At 35.2% G+C, this 14,453-nt stretch overlaps 1 pseudogene; it reads left to right on the forward strand.

Moving 5' to 3' along the window:
• The first annotated feature begins 6,876 nt into the window (after positions 1-6,876).
• Positions 6,877-7,974, forward strand: LOC128175468 (uncharacterized; annotated as a pseudogene).
• The last annotated feature ends 6,479 nt before the right edge of the window (positions 7,975-14,453 follow it).

Raw genomic sequence — 14,453 nt, forward strand, 5'->3', positions numbered from 1 at the left:
TGAGATTGTTTAGGTTTATATTATTTTGAATACTGCTAATGAGCAATGTTCTGGGATTAATGTAAGCTGAACAAGCAAGGAATAAAATGAAATTTGTCTTCACATGTGTGACCACAATTATAACAAGTTGAGGTGTCACTTAAATGTTGATTTAAAAAGTGAGCTTGTAAATTACTAGATTTATTTCTAAGTTGACAGTGAGCAATATTATCTATGCGATTTCTTTAATTGTAAACTTTGGCATTTTTTGCTTATTCTACAGATTGTTTTTTACATGTAAGAACATTTTTGAAAGATGAAAAGGACTCAAAACATGTTTCCAATGGTAAATTATTCCATAGCTGAATAGTTGATGGCAAGAAGCTGTTATAATATGAAACTGTCCTAGACTGTGGTATAACGAAGTTAAAGCTACCAACATTACAAAGGCATCCATGCCGTGGTGGTTTGAAAGGCAGGATCAAATCTTGTAAATATACAGGAGCTATTCCATAAACAATCTTGTAGAATAATACAATACTTTCCTTATATAACGGTTCCCACTCCAACTCTGAATACAAAGCAGTCCTAGAGTTTCTCCGAATACCTGTAATTATTCTACCTGCTTCTATCTGGACATTTTCTAAGAGATTTGAATTTTTCTGGTGAGCAATTATCCCATACAATACTACCATACTCCAGAATTGGCCGATTGAAAGCAAACTAAATCTTAACTAGATGCTGTCATTAGACAGTAATAGCCGCACCATGTGTTTGCCCCTAAATAACACTGTTTTGTACCAGTTTAATTAAAAATGAAGGCTACATGCAAACTCCGGTAATACATTTAAAAATTATAATTTTCATAACTGAAGGATGAGATCCCTGCCCATATGATAATACACATCGTGACATGAGTAGCACTTTACGTGCAATTTGGGGTAGAACTGTTTGCAGTGAATTTTCAGTTAATCAATAATCTTAACATTTTATGTCACAGGAAGTATAATGGTCTATATAATTATTACAAACAAAATTAAAAATAAAATTATGCCCCCTCCCTGTGGCGGTTGCCGGTTTTAGATTTGCGTCTGTGTGCCTACATGAACATCATCGTGTGCACAGATTTAGAGAAGGGGTGGGAGTGAGGGGTCCAGACCCCCCCCCCTTCCCATGAAAATTCGTAAATTACCAAAAATACACCTTGGACCCCAATGCTCTTACAGACATGTAAACGCTCTAACCCATTGCGCTTCAATGTTAGGTAACATTATTTGGGGGGTAAATATTTAATCAATATTCAACATACTTTATTGTTTATCTCAATAGGAAGTATACATGTACATCACAATATGCAGGTGTCCTGCACCACCTTAAAGCTGTTATTTACCTAATAAAATAGTGCAAGTGGATTTGAAGAATGGGTCATAAAAATACATGCATGTTACAAATAACTGATCTTTGTCTGAAGTTACGTACACAACACAGGTTTGCATGTCTCATTAGCGGGTACTAGTTTTACCCAGCTCTTCGATTAGATGGGTTCGCGTGTATACATACATGGGTGTTGCTAAAACGCGGAACGGAAAACGGAACGGAAGGAAAACGGAAAATCTTATCTAATGTTATTTACCTCATAGATTTGTTAAGTATGCTAAAACGATATACTTTATGTACCTTTTTAATTTTTTTTGAAAGATTAGCAATATTCGATTATTTATTCAAGAATATTTATTTCCTCAAAATTAACAGTACATGCATTGACCACTATATTCTGTCCCAAAATATCCTCGATTCACTTTTTGCTGTATATATATATATACCTTAGGGTTCAAGCGATTCTCTTTTAGAAGCATTAAACATTCTCAATATTCTTTCTTTAAAACGTCCTCTCTAGCTTATCAGCTGGTATAAATACACGGCTAAAAATAAAGAAGTCTACGGGGTTTTGCATTTTAACAGACCCGGATGATAGTGTCGAAAAATTGTGCAAGGTCTTCTGAGTGACTTCCAAATGGAGAAAAGATGTCAACATTTTCCATTATAAATCGTCCAAATGTGCTGCATGAATATTTTGGGATCGACAGACTATAGTCCCAATATAGAATCGGAAAATCAAACCAGGCAACGTCTAGAGCTCTCTATTCGGATCATATGTATATAGCTGCTGGAATAAACAACTGCTTAGTAATGCAAACGTAAACAAAATTGCATTGCTGAAAATACTAGTTTCACAAATTACTAGTTTCACAAATTACCGGGTATTTTAATGTTAACTGTATTTTAATTTTTAATGTCGTCAGTCCTACGGTTTTTTTCTTCCATCTCAATGATACTGTATCCTCTGTATGATAAAAGATCGTCTAGAACACCGAAATTTCAATTTTGATGTAAGTATATACATGACATGTACATCATATTTGAAAATAATATGAAAATACTCAAAACACGCATAAAACGCGTTCACTAACTGCGTAGGTTACGCTAATATGCCAGCAATACCATATAAGAAAAATAAGTAAAAAGTTATAGCTAATTTGCTCGTTTAATCATGTTAATGTTTCACAATTCGTTTACATTTGATTTTTCCGTTTCGTACTCAACTAAAGCCGAATGAATACAATGCTATAATTGATAGACATTCATATGAATATTAATAAGATAGCAATATGTTGATAATCATTCATTAGATATAAATAAAAGATACAAAGTAAATCGTTTCTGGCCAGTCTATACCCTTTTAAAGCGATAAACGTGATGATATTTACCATTCCGTTCCGTTTTCCGATCCGCGTTTTAGCAACACCCATACATACATGTCTGTGTTTTCCGTATGCAGAAAAGGATTACGGTAGTTAAGAACAGCTAAAGGAATTCATTATTGTGCTTTAATTGGATTATCATTATGATGTTGACCAATTTAGGTAAGCATAATACATGTAGTAGTAGTAGCACAATATAATGAGATGCCAGCATGGGATTCCTGCCAGCATATATACACATGTACTTTCACTTTCTAAATGTAATCTCCCTTTGACAGCATACTGTATCATCATCTTTTAATATTTAAATAAGCTTATCATCGTTACCTATCCTATCGCATTTGTAAAGTTTCTGTCATTTTAGTTGCAAAAGTTATTTTTTTCATTTGTCAGACTGCATGCACTGTTGAGTTGACCCCATATTGACCCTGCAGGCTCGTAGCATCGTTTTTGAAAGTGGGGGGGGGGGGGCAGACTCATCCAAAAAAATCTTGACAAGCAAAAAAAAAAAAAAAAAAAAAAAAAAAAAAAGGGAAATTTTAAGTTTCCCAAAATCTTCAAAATCCTAATCCGGGGGGGGGGGGGGGGGGGGGGGGGCTGGCGACTATATAACTTCAATTTCACTCCTCATTTCCTTATTTTCATATCAATTTTTTACATACTCCCAAAAAAGTGGGGGGCCAACTCTATGATAATTCCATTTTTTATATGTAAATTTTAAAAAAATTGTTGCTGCGAGAAAAAGTGGGGGGGGGGCCAGGCCCCCCCTGGCCCCCCCTGATGCTACGTGCCTGCCCTGTATAAACAATTTCCTATTACATTTGTGTATTACATATGTAAGTAAGTGTAGACACTTATTTCTTTTTAAATGAGTTATAATAGGAAGGAAGGAGTATTTCTTTCTTAATGTAATATGTTTTACGGTGCTACCGTTCTGGCGAGCGCAGCAAGAATTACACATACCTTGTATCATTGTCAACTTATAGTTTTATTTAGGTATCAACGAACGTCAAAAATTTTTTGAGAGTATTGCTCTACAATGAGTATGCCAAAGGTACTTATTTCAATGGTCATGATACATACAGCGCAATGCCCTACCCAGAGAGAGAGAGAGAGAGAGAGAGAGAGAGAGAGAGAGAGAAAGCCCGTTACCTGTTTGTAGGTGTGTAATTTCCCACTTTTAAATTTAATGGTCTGACTATATGCAATATCTACATAATTTTTTTTTACCTGATTATTGTTTCATTTTATTCCTTTTTATTTAGTTCAAAATGTCCTATTGTTAATTTCCTCCCTACTCACATACTTACCTGCCTACTGTACATGCATGCACAATTAGCTTAAAAATGGATCGATATGACAGTAAAGTATGGCTCTTGCTAGTATATATATATAAAATCTCTATATTAAAAAAGATTAAAAACAAATCATATGTCAAGGAGGCAGGTATCGCAGACTATACTGAAATAGCCAGTACACGCATTACAGATGCTTGATCCACCTCTAAATTTATCGCGGGAAATATGGCGCGAGTGCACTGTGACGTCATCCATGACTTTGTTCGTCTTTGTTTACGTTTCTCGACTCAATACGAAGGTATGGAACCATGTAACAAATCTTTTGAGTCTCGCCAAAGCATATGCGGTACTCAAAACGTGTCTTCAAACTTTAAGTCACCGTAAATTACGAGTTAAAAGTCGGCCATTTTTGGCATAGCACCACGGGTGAAAACATTAGAGAGCATTATGGGACGTAGACAAAAAATTTTGTTTGATGAACTGTAGGTTTAGCTCGTTCTTTTTCCCGCGCACACTGGTTCTTCGCTAGCCGGCGCTGCGCGCCGGCGAGCTGCGCTCGCTATTATAATGCATCAAATACAATGTAGGTCATGACCTTATGGGACTGTTCTGACCCCACGAAACAGGAAAATACAAAATATCTTCTAAAGTCATTATGATGCATCAACTGGTGTAAAGTACATTAATGACCCCCAGGTGTTGTCTTTAACCCCCCCCCCCCCCCCTTTATGAAATAGGAAATGATATGATACACTGTATATTTTGTTAACTTCTGAGATCTGAGATCCTCATCCTTAAACCGTTTAAATTATTTTTGCTCTTTGTGTCATTGCGCGTAAAATTGTATTGTAAGATTATGCCCCCTTTGAGACACCCTGACATTTTAGAACTAGAAATGATAATGTATTTTATCTTATTCATATGTTATACAGTTGTGTTTGATCCATGTGGGTAATTCCTAGCCTAATGATGTCACTGCTTTGTTTAGGAGACTTTACAATTGCCCCAAATAGGTGAATACACATGGCAGTGATGCATATAACATTTTGTTTATAAATCTTAAAAATTGAATTAAGCAATTTCCAAAATGTTCATGTGAATCACGAGAGAAAAAGCAATCAAGAAATGATTTAAAATTTGCTACTGTACACATGTAAGAATGTATTAATAAGACTGAATCTTTATAAGCAGGTTAGATTGGGGGGGGGGATGAATGTGGAGTATAAACATTTATAATTTGAATCATTTATTGTTATTAATTAATTTTAACTTGTCAATGAATACTACTTATTGATCCCAAGGAAGAAATATGACCTCTGATCGTATCTCAATAGATCATTTGTCAATTATGCAAGGTGTAATGTAATTTTTTTTTTAAGAATAACATTTTTTTACCAGTTTATAAAAGTTTTTAGACACCCAAATTATATTTTGATTTTAATAGATCATTCGGCAGGGGGGGGGGGGGGGAGAACAGTTTATATTTGAGTTTGTTTGGGAGTGGGGGTTTCAAGTCATATATTTGACAATTTTTTAATGTAATTTAAAATAAGACTAAGCCATACTACAGTCATGAACATGAATAGTATAGAACAAAACACAAACTAATACATGTACATGTATATATACATAGGAAGTATTACAAAACAGATGATTGATCTATATCTGGGTTCTTAAATTGAATCATATATCATGTACATATTATATTATTGTTTCTTTGTTCAAGGCATTTAAGATGGTATGTAGGTCATGATCCCAAGTGCTCTTCCTGAAATTATCAAATATCATAAAAACCATTGAGATCCCCACCTTAATCCAAAGATATTATTCCTCCTTAGGTCATGCAGGCGCATCAGATCATTATGGCATGTAAGTCATGACCCTAAGGGGTCATCCTGAGATCCCCACTGAGAATAGCTGATAACAAGAAGCACCATCACTTGACGATTTGCAGAGCGATAAACAACACGTACTTTTGCAGTGTGCACTGAAGACGAGAATTCATTAAAGGAGAGGTAATAAGAACTCTATTTTATTTTGAAAAGCCGATGAGGGCTTTTCTGTCGCTGAGGACAGAGCTTAAAGTTAACAAAAAAAACAAAAAAAAACAAAAAAACAAAAAAAAAACAAAAAAAGCCGATGAGGGCCATAAGTTCTTTCTGTTGCTGAGGACAGAACTTAGAGTTAATACACTGAAATCTAAAAGCCGCTGAGGGCTTCTTTTCTGTCGCTGAGGACAGAGCTTTAAGTTCATGCATGAAATTTTTTAAAAGCCGATAAGGGCCATAAGTTCGTTCTGTCGCTGAGGACAGAACTTAGAGTTAATGCATGGGAAATTTTTAAAAGCCGATGAGGGCTATATAAATTAATTTCTTTCTGTTGCTGAGGACAGAGCCATAAGTTAATGTATGAAATTTTTTGAAAGCTGATGAGGGCCATAATTAAGTTCGTTCTGTCGCTGAGAATAGAACTAAGAGTTAACGCACGGAAATTTAAAAGCCACTTAGGGCTGTACGTATATGAAATTTTCTGTTGGTGAAGTTGTAAAGGGCTTATAGTTTGTTTTTGCCGCTGAAGACAGAACTTACAAGATATTTTAAATGCCGCTGATTAAATTAAATTTTGCAGCTGAAGTTTAAAAGGTCGATTAGTACTATAAGTTTGTTCGGCCGCTGAAGTATTTCTGTTGCTAAGGTTAAGCGATAACCACTGAGATGCTTCATATCTTCTAAGTCCATGTATTTCATGTTTTACTTAAAGCGGTACAACGCTGAGTAAAGTCTGTAAAACCGTTTGATTAATTGACAAGTAAATATCAAAAATCTGTTTATTATCAGATGCCTCCTCCAACTATATTGAAGAGGAGACACACTCTAGGGGGGGAAGAATTTGCTCCCCGTCATCAAAAAGCTTCGAGGGATGGACCAGCCAGTACCCCAGTTGGCAAGATTTAAAATCAACACGCCGCTGGAGGAAATGGAGAGAAGCCAGGTGGTGTCCGCCTTTCGAGATCTGACGGGGGAGTCAGAAAAAGACTGCTTGGAGATGGCGGGGAGGGAGATCACAGATGAAAACCTTAAATGCTTGCTGCATTTGGCAATTATCCACGCCAACGAGTTTGGCCAACCAGATGGTCAAAATCTGGAGACCATTGAAGATCAGGTATTCATTACAAGTGTAATAGATTTATTATATGTACTCAGTAAATGACGATAAGAATTAATGAATATTGATTTACTTTTGATGCGTTATGAAATCAGACAAGAAGGAAATATCAATAATGATTTTTTCACGTGTTATAATTATAGGAGATCGAACCACAAGAGCCTCCAAAGAAGAAAACAAAGGCATCAAGCCCTGAAAAGCTTACCATAGATGACATAGATGTAGAAAACGTGAAAGAAAAGGTGAGGAGTTTGGACCTACAAACAAAACCCAGTGTCCCCCTTATTCTCGTAACTTTAGATGAACTTGCCAGGACAGCCCGCCGAAAGGGACATAGTGAAGCATCTATGTAAGAAGAGCTATCTCGTCAGGCCAATCTTAATCAAGAAAAGATAGATATTCAAAGTTTTTGCTTAAATGTTTTGGGTGGAAATACGTCTGATATTGTGGGAAAAGCGCTATCTAAAGCCATCAAGATCAAACCAGAGATGAAATCAACAGAGATGGAGAAAATCAATTTTGAAAATCAAGCCCACTCTCCACTGTTGAATTTGTATGGCCAACCAAACTACATGGAGTATATGCAACCCCAGTTCAACTTTGCACCGAATACACACCAAGTGGGAGCCCCATATGGGTACCGACGTTATCAGCGTCCCTCGTACAGACAATCGAGATCTGCAGGCTGCCTGTTTTGTGGGGCGAGTGATCATTATGTGTGCGGATGCACAAAAATGAAAGCTGCGCGAGGAAAAATGAACTCTCAATGATTCTAAATTTTGAAAATAACTTACTTTATGACCATCTACGTTCATAACTTCTGTTAATAATGAGTGTTTGGTATACTATATCTCATTTTATACAATTTATAACATTACGAGTTGAATAGCACAATTGACGAATTTTAAAAGAAACAAAATGCTGATAACTTTGATATTAACTTTATATGGTGGGTTTAAGTCCATCAAATATCATAAAAACCATTGAGATCCCCACCTTAATCCAAAGATATTATTCCTCCTTAGGTCATGCAGGCGCATCAGATCATTATGGCATGTAAGTCATGACCCTAAGGGGTCATCCTGACCCCCTTAGAATCAGAAATTGTCAATTATCTTTAAATTATTGATGTTTGATGATCCTATCTCTATTTAATTTTTATTAATTATTTAGTCTCCAGAATGAAGTTTGGAGACTTATTGTTTTTGTACGGTTCTTAATACATGTATTATTATTCTTCATCTTCTTTCCCGCTCTGAACTTGTTTCTCAGAGATGGCTGAACATAATTGTACAAAACTCTAGGATATGATAGGCCTGCAAATCTAGTTGTGCACCCTGGTTTGATTTTTCTCATTTTGGGTTAGACAACCACTTTTTGGGGGAAGGGGGGGTGTCAAAAGGGTGTGGGGTCTAACATTGAACCTTGTAGGAAGAATTGTAGACTCTATTGTAAATGGTAACTTGAAAACGGACAAAGATAATAATATAGGGTTTTCATAATCATATATTGGCTGTTACTGGCAATATATAGGGTTTATTAGATCTGACCCCTGGGGTCATCCCCACCCCCCAGGAATTTGAAATTACCATATATCTCAGAAACTGTTATAATCATGACCCCTAAACCATATATATCCATGTTTCTGATGTCAAGGGGCATCAAATGTTATTTAGGTCATGGGCCCTGTGAGTGGTCCTGACCCCCTCAAACAGCAAGTCCCTTAATATCTTCAAAACAGTTGAGATCCCCACCCTTAAACCATATATATTCTTGTTCCTTGTGTCAAGGGGCATCAAACGGTATATAGGTCATGGGCCCCGGGGGTGGTCATGACCCCTCCTTGAACAGGAAGTGCACGAATATCTCGAAAACGGTTGAGATTCCCACCCCTTAACCATATATATTCTTGATCCTTAAAGGGCATCAAAAGGTATGTACCGGTAGGTAATAAGCCTCAGGGTTAAATTTAATTTTTCAAAACCGTAATGCACATCTATGGAATAGTTCCTATCATATCCCAAGATATGATGTGTCTATCCATTAAATCATTAAAGGAGTTCAAGGTTCTATGTGTTTTTTTTGAAGAGAGTCATTTTTCTGCTACTTTTTGACTCCCTGGATGAAATTTAAATTTTTAAACTTTACTGCACATCTATAGAACAGTTCCTATCATATCCCAAGATATGATTGTCTATCCATTAAATCATAAGAGGAGCTCTTGGATCTATGGGTTTTTTTTTTGTGATAAACGTCAATTTTCTGCTACTATTTGACTCCCTGGATGAAATTTAAATTTTTAAAACCTTATTGCACATCTATAGGACAGCCCCAATTATATCCGAAGAGATGACGTAGCTATTCCAAAAGTTGTAAGAGGAGTTCTGGGAACAATATTTTTTTTGCAAAAAAACGTCATTTTTTGTTGCCCACTGATCCCCTTAATAAAAAAAAAAATTCTGGAACCTGATCACGCCTCAATATGACACCCCCAATCATATTCTAGAAGATCATTTGGCTACTGCCAAAAAAAAAAGACGTTTTTGAAACCAGTTTTTTTGTAAAAAACGTCATTTTTCAGCCATTAAATGACTCCCAGGACAAAATTGAAAATTCCGAAACGTTATTGCGCATCTATAGAATACCCTAAAACATATTCCAAAAGATGATTTGTCTACTGTTGAAAATGTAGGAGGAGTTCGAGGAAGAAGGTTTTTTGTGAAAAAACGTCATTTTTTACTAAGTATTTGACCCCCAGGACTATCAGAGAATTTTTGAAACCTTTTTACAAAACAACATGATACCCCAAATCAAACTCCAAGAGTTCAGTTTGCTGGTTTATAAGATGTAAGAGCAGTTTGAGAAAGTAAAACGTGACAGACGGACGGACAGACAGACGGACGGATGGAACAGGGTAACAACAATATACCGGAACTTTCTTTAGATATATTATTTATATGACATGACCATCTAGCATCACTTTGAAAGATAAGACCAAGATGACAATGGGTTTTAGATTCATTAATAATACTACCATTGAAACCAAAATGAACAGGAGGATGATTATTTGACCCTCTTGAAAAATTTATATTACAACTTTTGTAAGGGTTGAAATCCACAGCCCATGTGGAAGCCCATGTATTAATTTTATCTAGATCAGCCACAGGGGCCAAGCCCGTTTTAACATTAATTTCAATGTAACCATATGGTTACATTGAAATTAATGTTAAAACGGGCTTGGTCCCTGTGAGATCAGCTGTTAATGAAACATGCTGCTGTGTTAACATCATTATCCACAGCTAAAAATGAAGAGTTATCATCCGCAAACAATCTTGTATTGATAACCAGATTATTAGATATCGTCCATTGCGACCACGATATATCAACCATTTCCTGGTTGATAAGGAGGCTGGGTTGTCGACAAATTACTTAACAGATCTACCTTACATCTTTTGATATAACTCATTTAGGCCACACCAATATAATTTCTTGTTCGTCCGACATCCAATTTAAAAAGTGGCGGGGCGAACGATTAAGGATTACGTTTACTAAGGATTTGAGATTTCAAAAAATATTTTTACAAAGTTCAATATCTTAGTCCAAGGTTATTGAAAAAACACAAAATAACAACGTTATTAACAAATATCGATATTGATATCCATGATTTGTTTATTTAAGGAAGATATGCTCCAACAAAGGTAGATTAATATTAAAACAGAGGAAATTCGGACTAATTTTTTCAATTTCTTATTTTCTCTTAAAAACTTTCTGTTGCAATGTAATTGCAAAAGTTAAGTTTCTATATGTTTTTTCATATCATTTCACATAATTTTTTGGTTATATTTACTTGTCTATGAATTTATATCACTGGCTGGCACGCGATTGGAAAAATCTTTAAAATACATAAAATCGATTCAAGATAAAATATCTCGAAATTTTTATCATTGCTTATATAATGTTAATGTCAACAAAATACAGACAATAAAAACAGTTTTATACAATAAATGGTTTGGAGCTCCTATTAGTTAGATTTTTGTAAAACTAGATCAAAAATGGGTACAATTTTGGAAATTGATAGAGGAAATTCGGACTGAATTAAACTTAAAATATGGGCTTAAAACGATTCATTCTAATAATATGTTTTACGGTGCTACCGTTCTGGCGAGCGCAGCAAGAATTACACATACTGTACCTTGCATCATTGTCAACATAGTTTTATTTAGGTATCAACGAACGTCAAAGAATTTTTAAGAGAGTATTGCTCTACAATAAGTATGCCAAAGATACTAATTTTAATGGTTTTGATACATACAGCCGAACCCCCTACCCAGAGAGAGAGAGAGAGAGAGAGAGAGAGAGAGCCCGGTACCTGTTTGTAGGTGTGTAATTTCCCACTCTTAAATTTGATGGTCTGACTATATGCAATATCTACATAATTTTTTTACCTGTTTATTTTTTCATTTTATTCCTTTTTATTTAGTTCAAAATGTCCTATTGTTTATTTCCTCCCTACTCATATACTTACATGTACCTGCCTACTGTACATGCATGCACAATTAGTTTAAAAATGGATCGATATGACAGTAAAGTATGCACGTATGGCTCTTGCTAGTATATATATAAAATCGCTATATTAAAAAAAAGATTAAAAACAAATCATATGCCAAAGAAGCAGGTATCGCACACTATACTGGAATAGTCAGTACACTCATTACAGATGTTTGATCCACCTCTAAATTTATCGCGGGAAATATAGCGCGAGTGCACTGTGACGTCATCCATGACTTTGTTCGTCTTTGTTTACGTTTCTCGACTCTATACGAATTACGAAGGTATGGAAGCATGTAACAAATCTTTTGAGTCTCGCCAAAGCATATGCGGTACTCAAAACGTGTCTTCAAACTTTAAATTACGAGTTAAAAGTCGGCCATTTTTGGCATAGCACCACGGGTGAAAACATTAGAGAGCATTATGGGACGTAGACAAAAAATTTTGTTTGGTTTAACTGTAGGTTTAGCTCGTTCTTTTTCCCGCGCACACTGGTTCTTAGAGCTCGCTTCGCTAGCCGGCGCTGCGCGCCGGCGAGCTGCGCTTGCTATAAAATTAGTAAAGCTTATCGTATTTTTTCATTTCCCAACCTACAAATTGTTTTATTATTTCTAATAATTACAAAATAAAGAAAACCTTGAAAATGGTGGACAATTTTGACAATTTTTACAAAAAACATTCAGAGGTCACTAACAGAAAAAGTAGGTCATTGACCTAGTTATTTGAAAGTGAAAAATAGCACCACAATAGTGGGGCTACAATGTACAATAAGTAGTTTTTCGTTCCTATCAGTGGATTTTTTTTTTGCCCCTGAGTATAAACGTAATCCTTAAATAATAAAATAATTTTTTATTATTTATTTTTATTTCATTTGTATGCAAAATTTTAAGGCGGTACATAAATAAATTTGTGCGGACGATTATTTAAGATACGAAAATTAGTGCGGAAATAGAACAGAAAACACCGCAGAACTACCTGGATGCGGGAAATTAATAATAATATTATTTGTACAGTTTTATTAAAATACGAGCGCGTGGGGTCCGACAAACATGAAATTATATTGGTGTGGCCTTAGATATAAACTCTGCTTCTGTTATGAATTTTTCCTTTGGACTTATGAATTTGAACACTGTTCGTTATCATCACGTGTCATATAATTAAATCTGAGTATTTTCCTATACTAGTATCTTTTATTTAGAACTCTTCTTTGAAAGGAGATTAACACAGTCTAGAAAATTACCAGGACTATCCAGTCATCTTAAAAACAGCTCCATAATGAAGTCCTTCGTAGATACTATTTTTAACAGAGATGCATATGTCGATCATTGCATTGCAATTGGTAAAAACATCATGACTATTTGACCAGAGAAAGGAACTGCGATTCAACAGAATGTTGGTTGGTGTTGAAATATTTTGTATTAAAACATGATTAAAGACACCCCTGCGAATGTTATTGTCATAAAAAATTTAGACCACGTGGTTTTATTTGACCCTTTCAGTTTCGCAGTAAAAATCGTGCCTCGGGTTTATAGTCTATTTTAGAGAATCTAGGTACTTGTAGTCAAATATAAATTCTAGAGATTTTAAACTTTATCTTCATTAATTGGTGGATAAAATGTGTTCTATAAATAAATGTGACAATACAAAAAATAGTTTTTTCTGCTGTCTTATCTAAAATTAACATTTGTAGTAGAGATCCCCCCTAAGAATTAATTTTCGATCAGCGCCTGACCTTGTAATAACATCAATAAAAAAACAGACTGTACTAGTTTATGCAGAGTGTTTCTTGAAAATGGCTCGATACACTTAGTTTTTATGCAAAACATTCACCCATTTTTTTTTTAAAAAAAACATGGTATTGCACACCACAAGCATCAAACATGGCTATGATTTCATTAAGCAACCCATTGTTTATATTATCAACCACTCTACTCGTGGTTGAACACGAACGATAACTCTGTTCTGAATATCATCGTTTAATTTTAAAAATCGCTAGATGGTGAAATAAGACATACATCTTAAAAGATGTTGATGTTTTAACATAAATCAAAGTAGAATATGATATGAAAAGTACTTACGTATTTTGAGAATATTATCCGAACACTTATACTTCCGCTCGAAATTTCAAATCTCGGTGAAGTCTCTTGAACTTTCATTCGAGCACCTCTGGATTTATTACATCTAAGCAACGATTAGGAAAACATTCCGAATATATTCGCAGGGGTGAAAGAGGCTACCTATGTTAATACGGGTTATAAATTTTTCAGAAATGCAAGCTACAGAAACTTACAATCGCAACTTCTCGGGCCTTTCCAGCAGATTTCGGAAACACGAGCTCTGAAGGAAAGGTCCGAGAAGTTGCGATTGGTAAAACATATCGGTGGTAGTTGATGCAACAGCTAGCTTGGGCTCAAATACACATCTGACATTTTCCTAGTTTAAGCCGATTACTAGAGTGATGTTTGTTTGTTACTGCCGCTCTTGGAAATCTAACATTTGTATTGTGATTCAAAATATTTTGTTAAATTGATCTTGAGTTCGATTCCGCCTGGGGCTCTTGTTTATATGTACTTTTAAAATTAAATTTTTGAAAATCATAATTTTTTTTATCCAAAATAGCGGGATTTTTTTTTTCGCCTACTTGACTTGTACACTTCTTCACAGTTTTCATCCTGCAATATTAATATTATCATTATACACA

The sequence above is a fragment of the Crassostrea angulata genome, chromosome 3 (assembly GCF_025612915.1).
Source record: "Crassostrea angulata isolate pt1a10 chromosome 3, ASM2561291v2, whole genome shotgun sequence".
In the NCBI taxonomy this organism is placed as follows: Eukaryota; Metazoa; Mollusca; class Bivalvia; order Ostreida; family Ostreidae; genus Magallana; species Magallana angulata.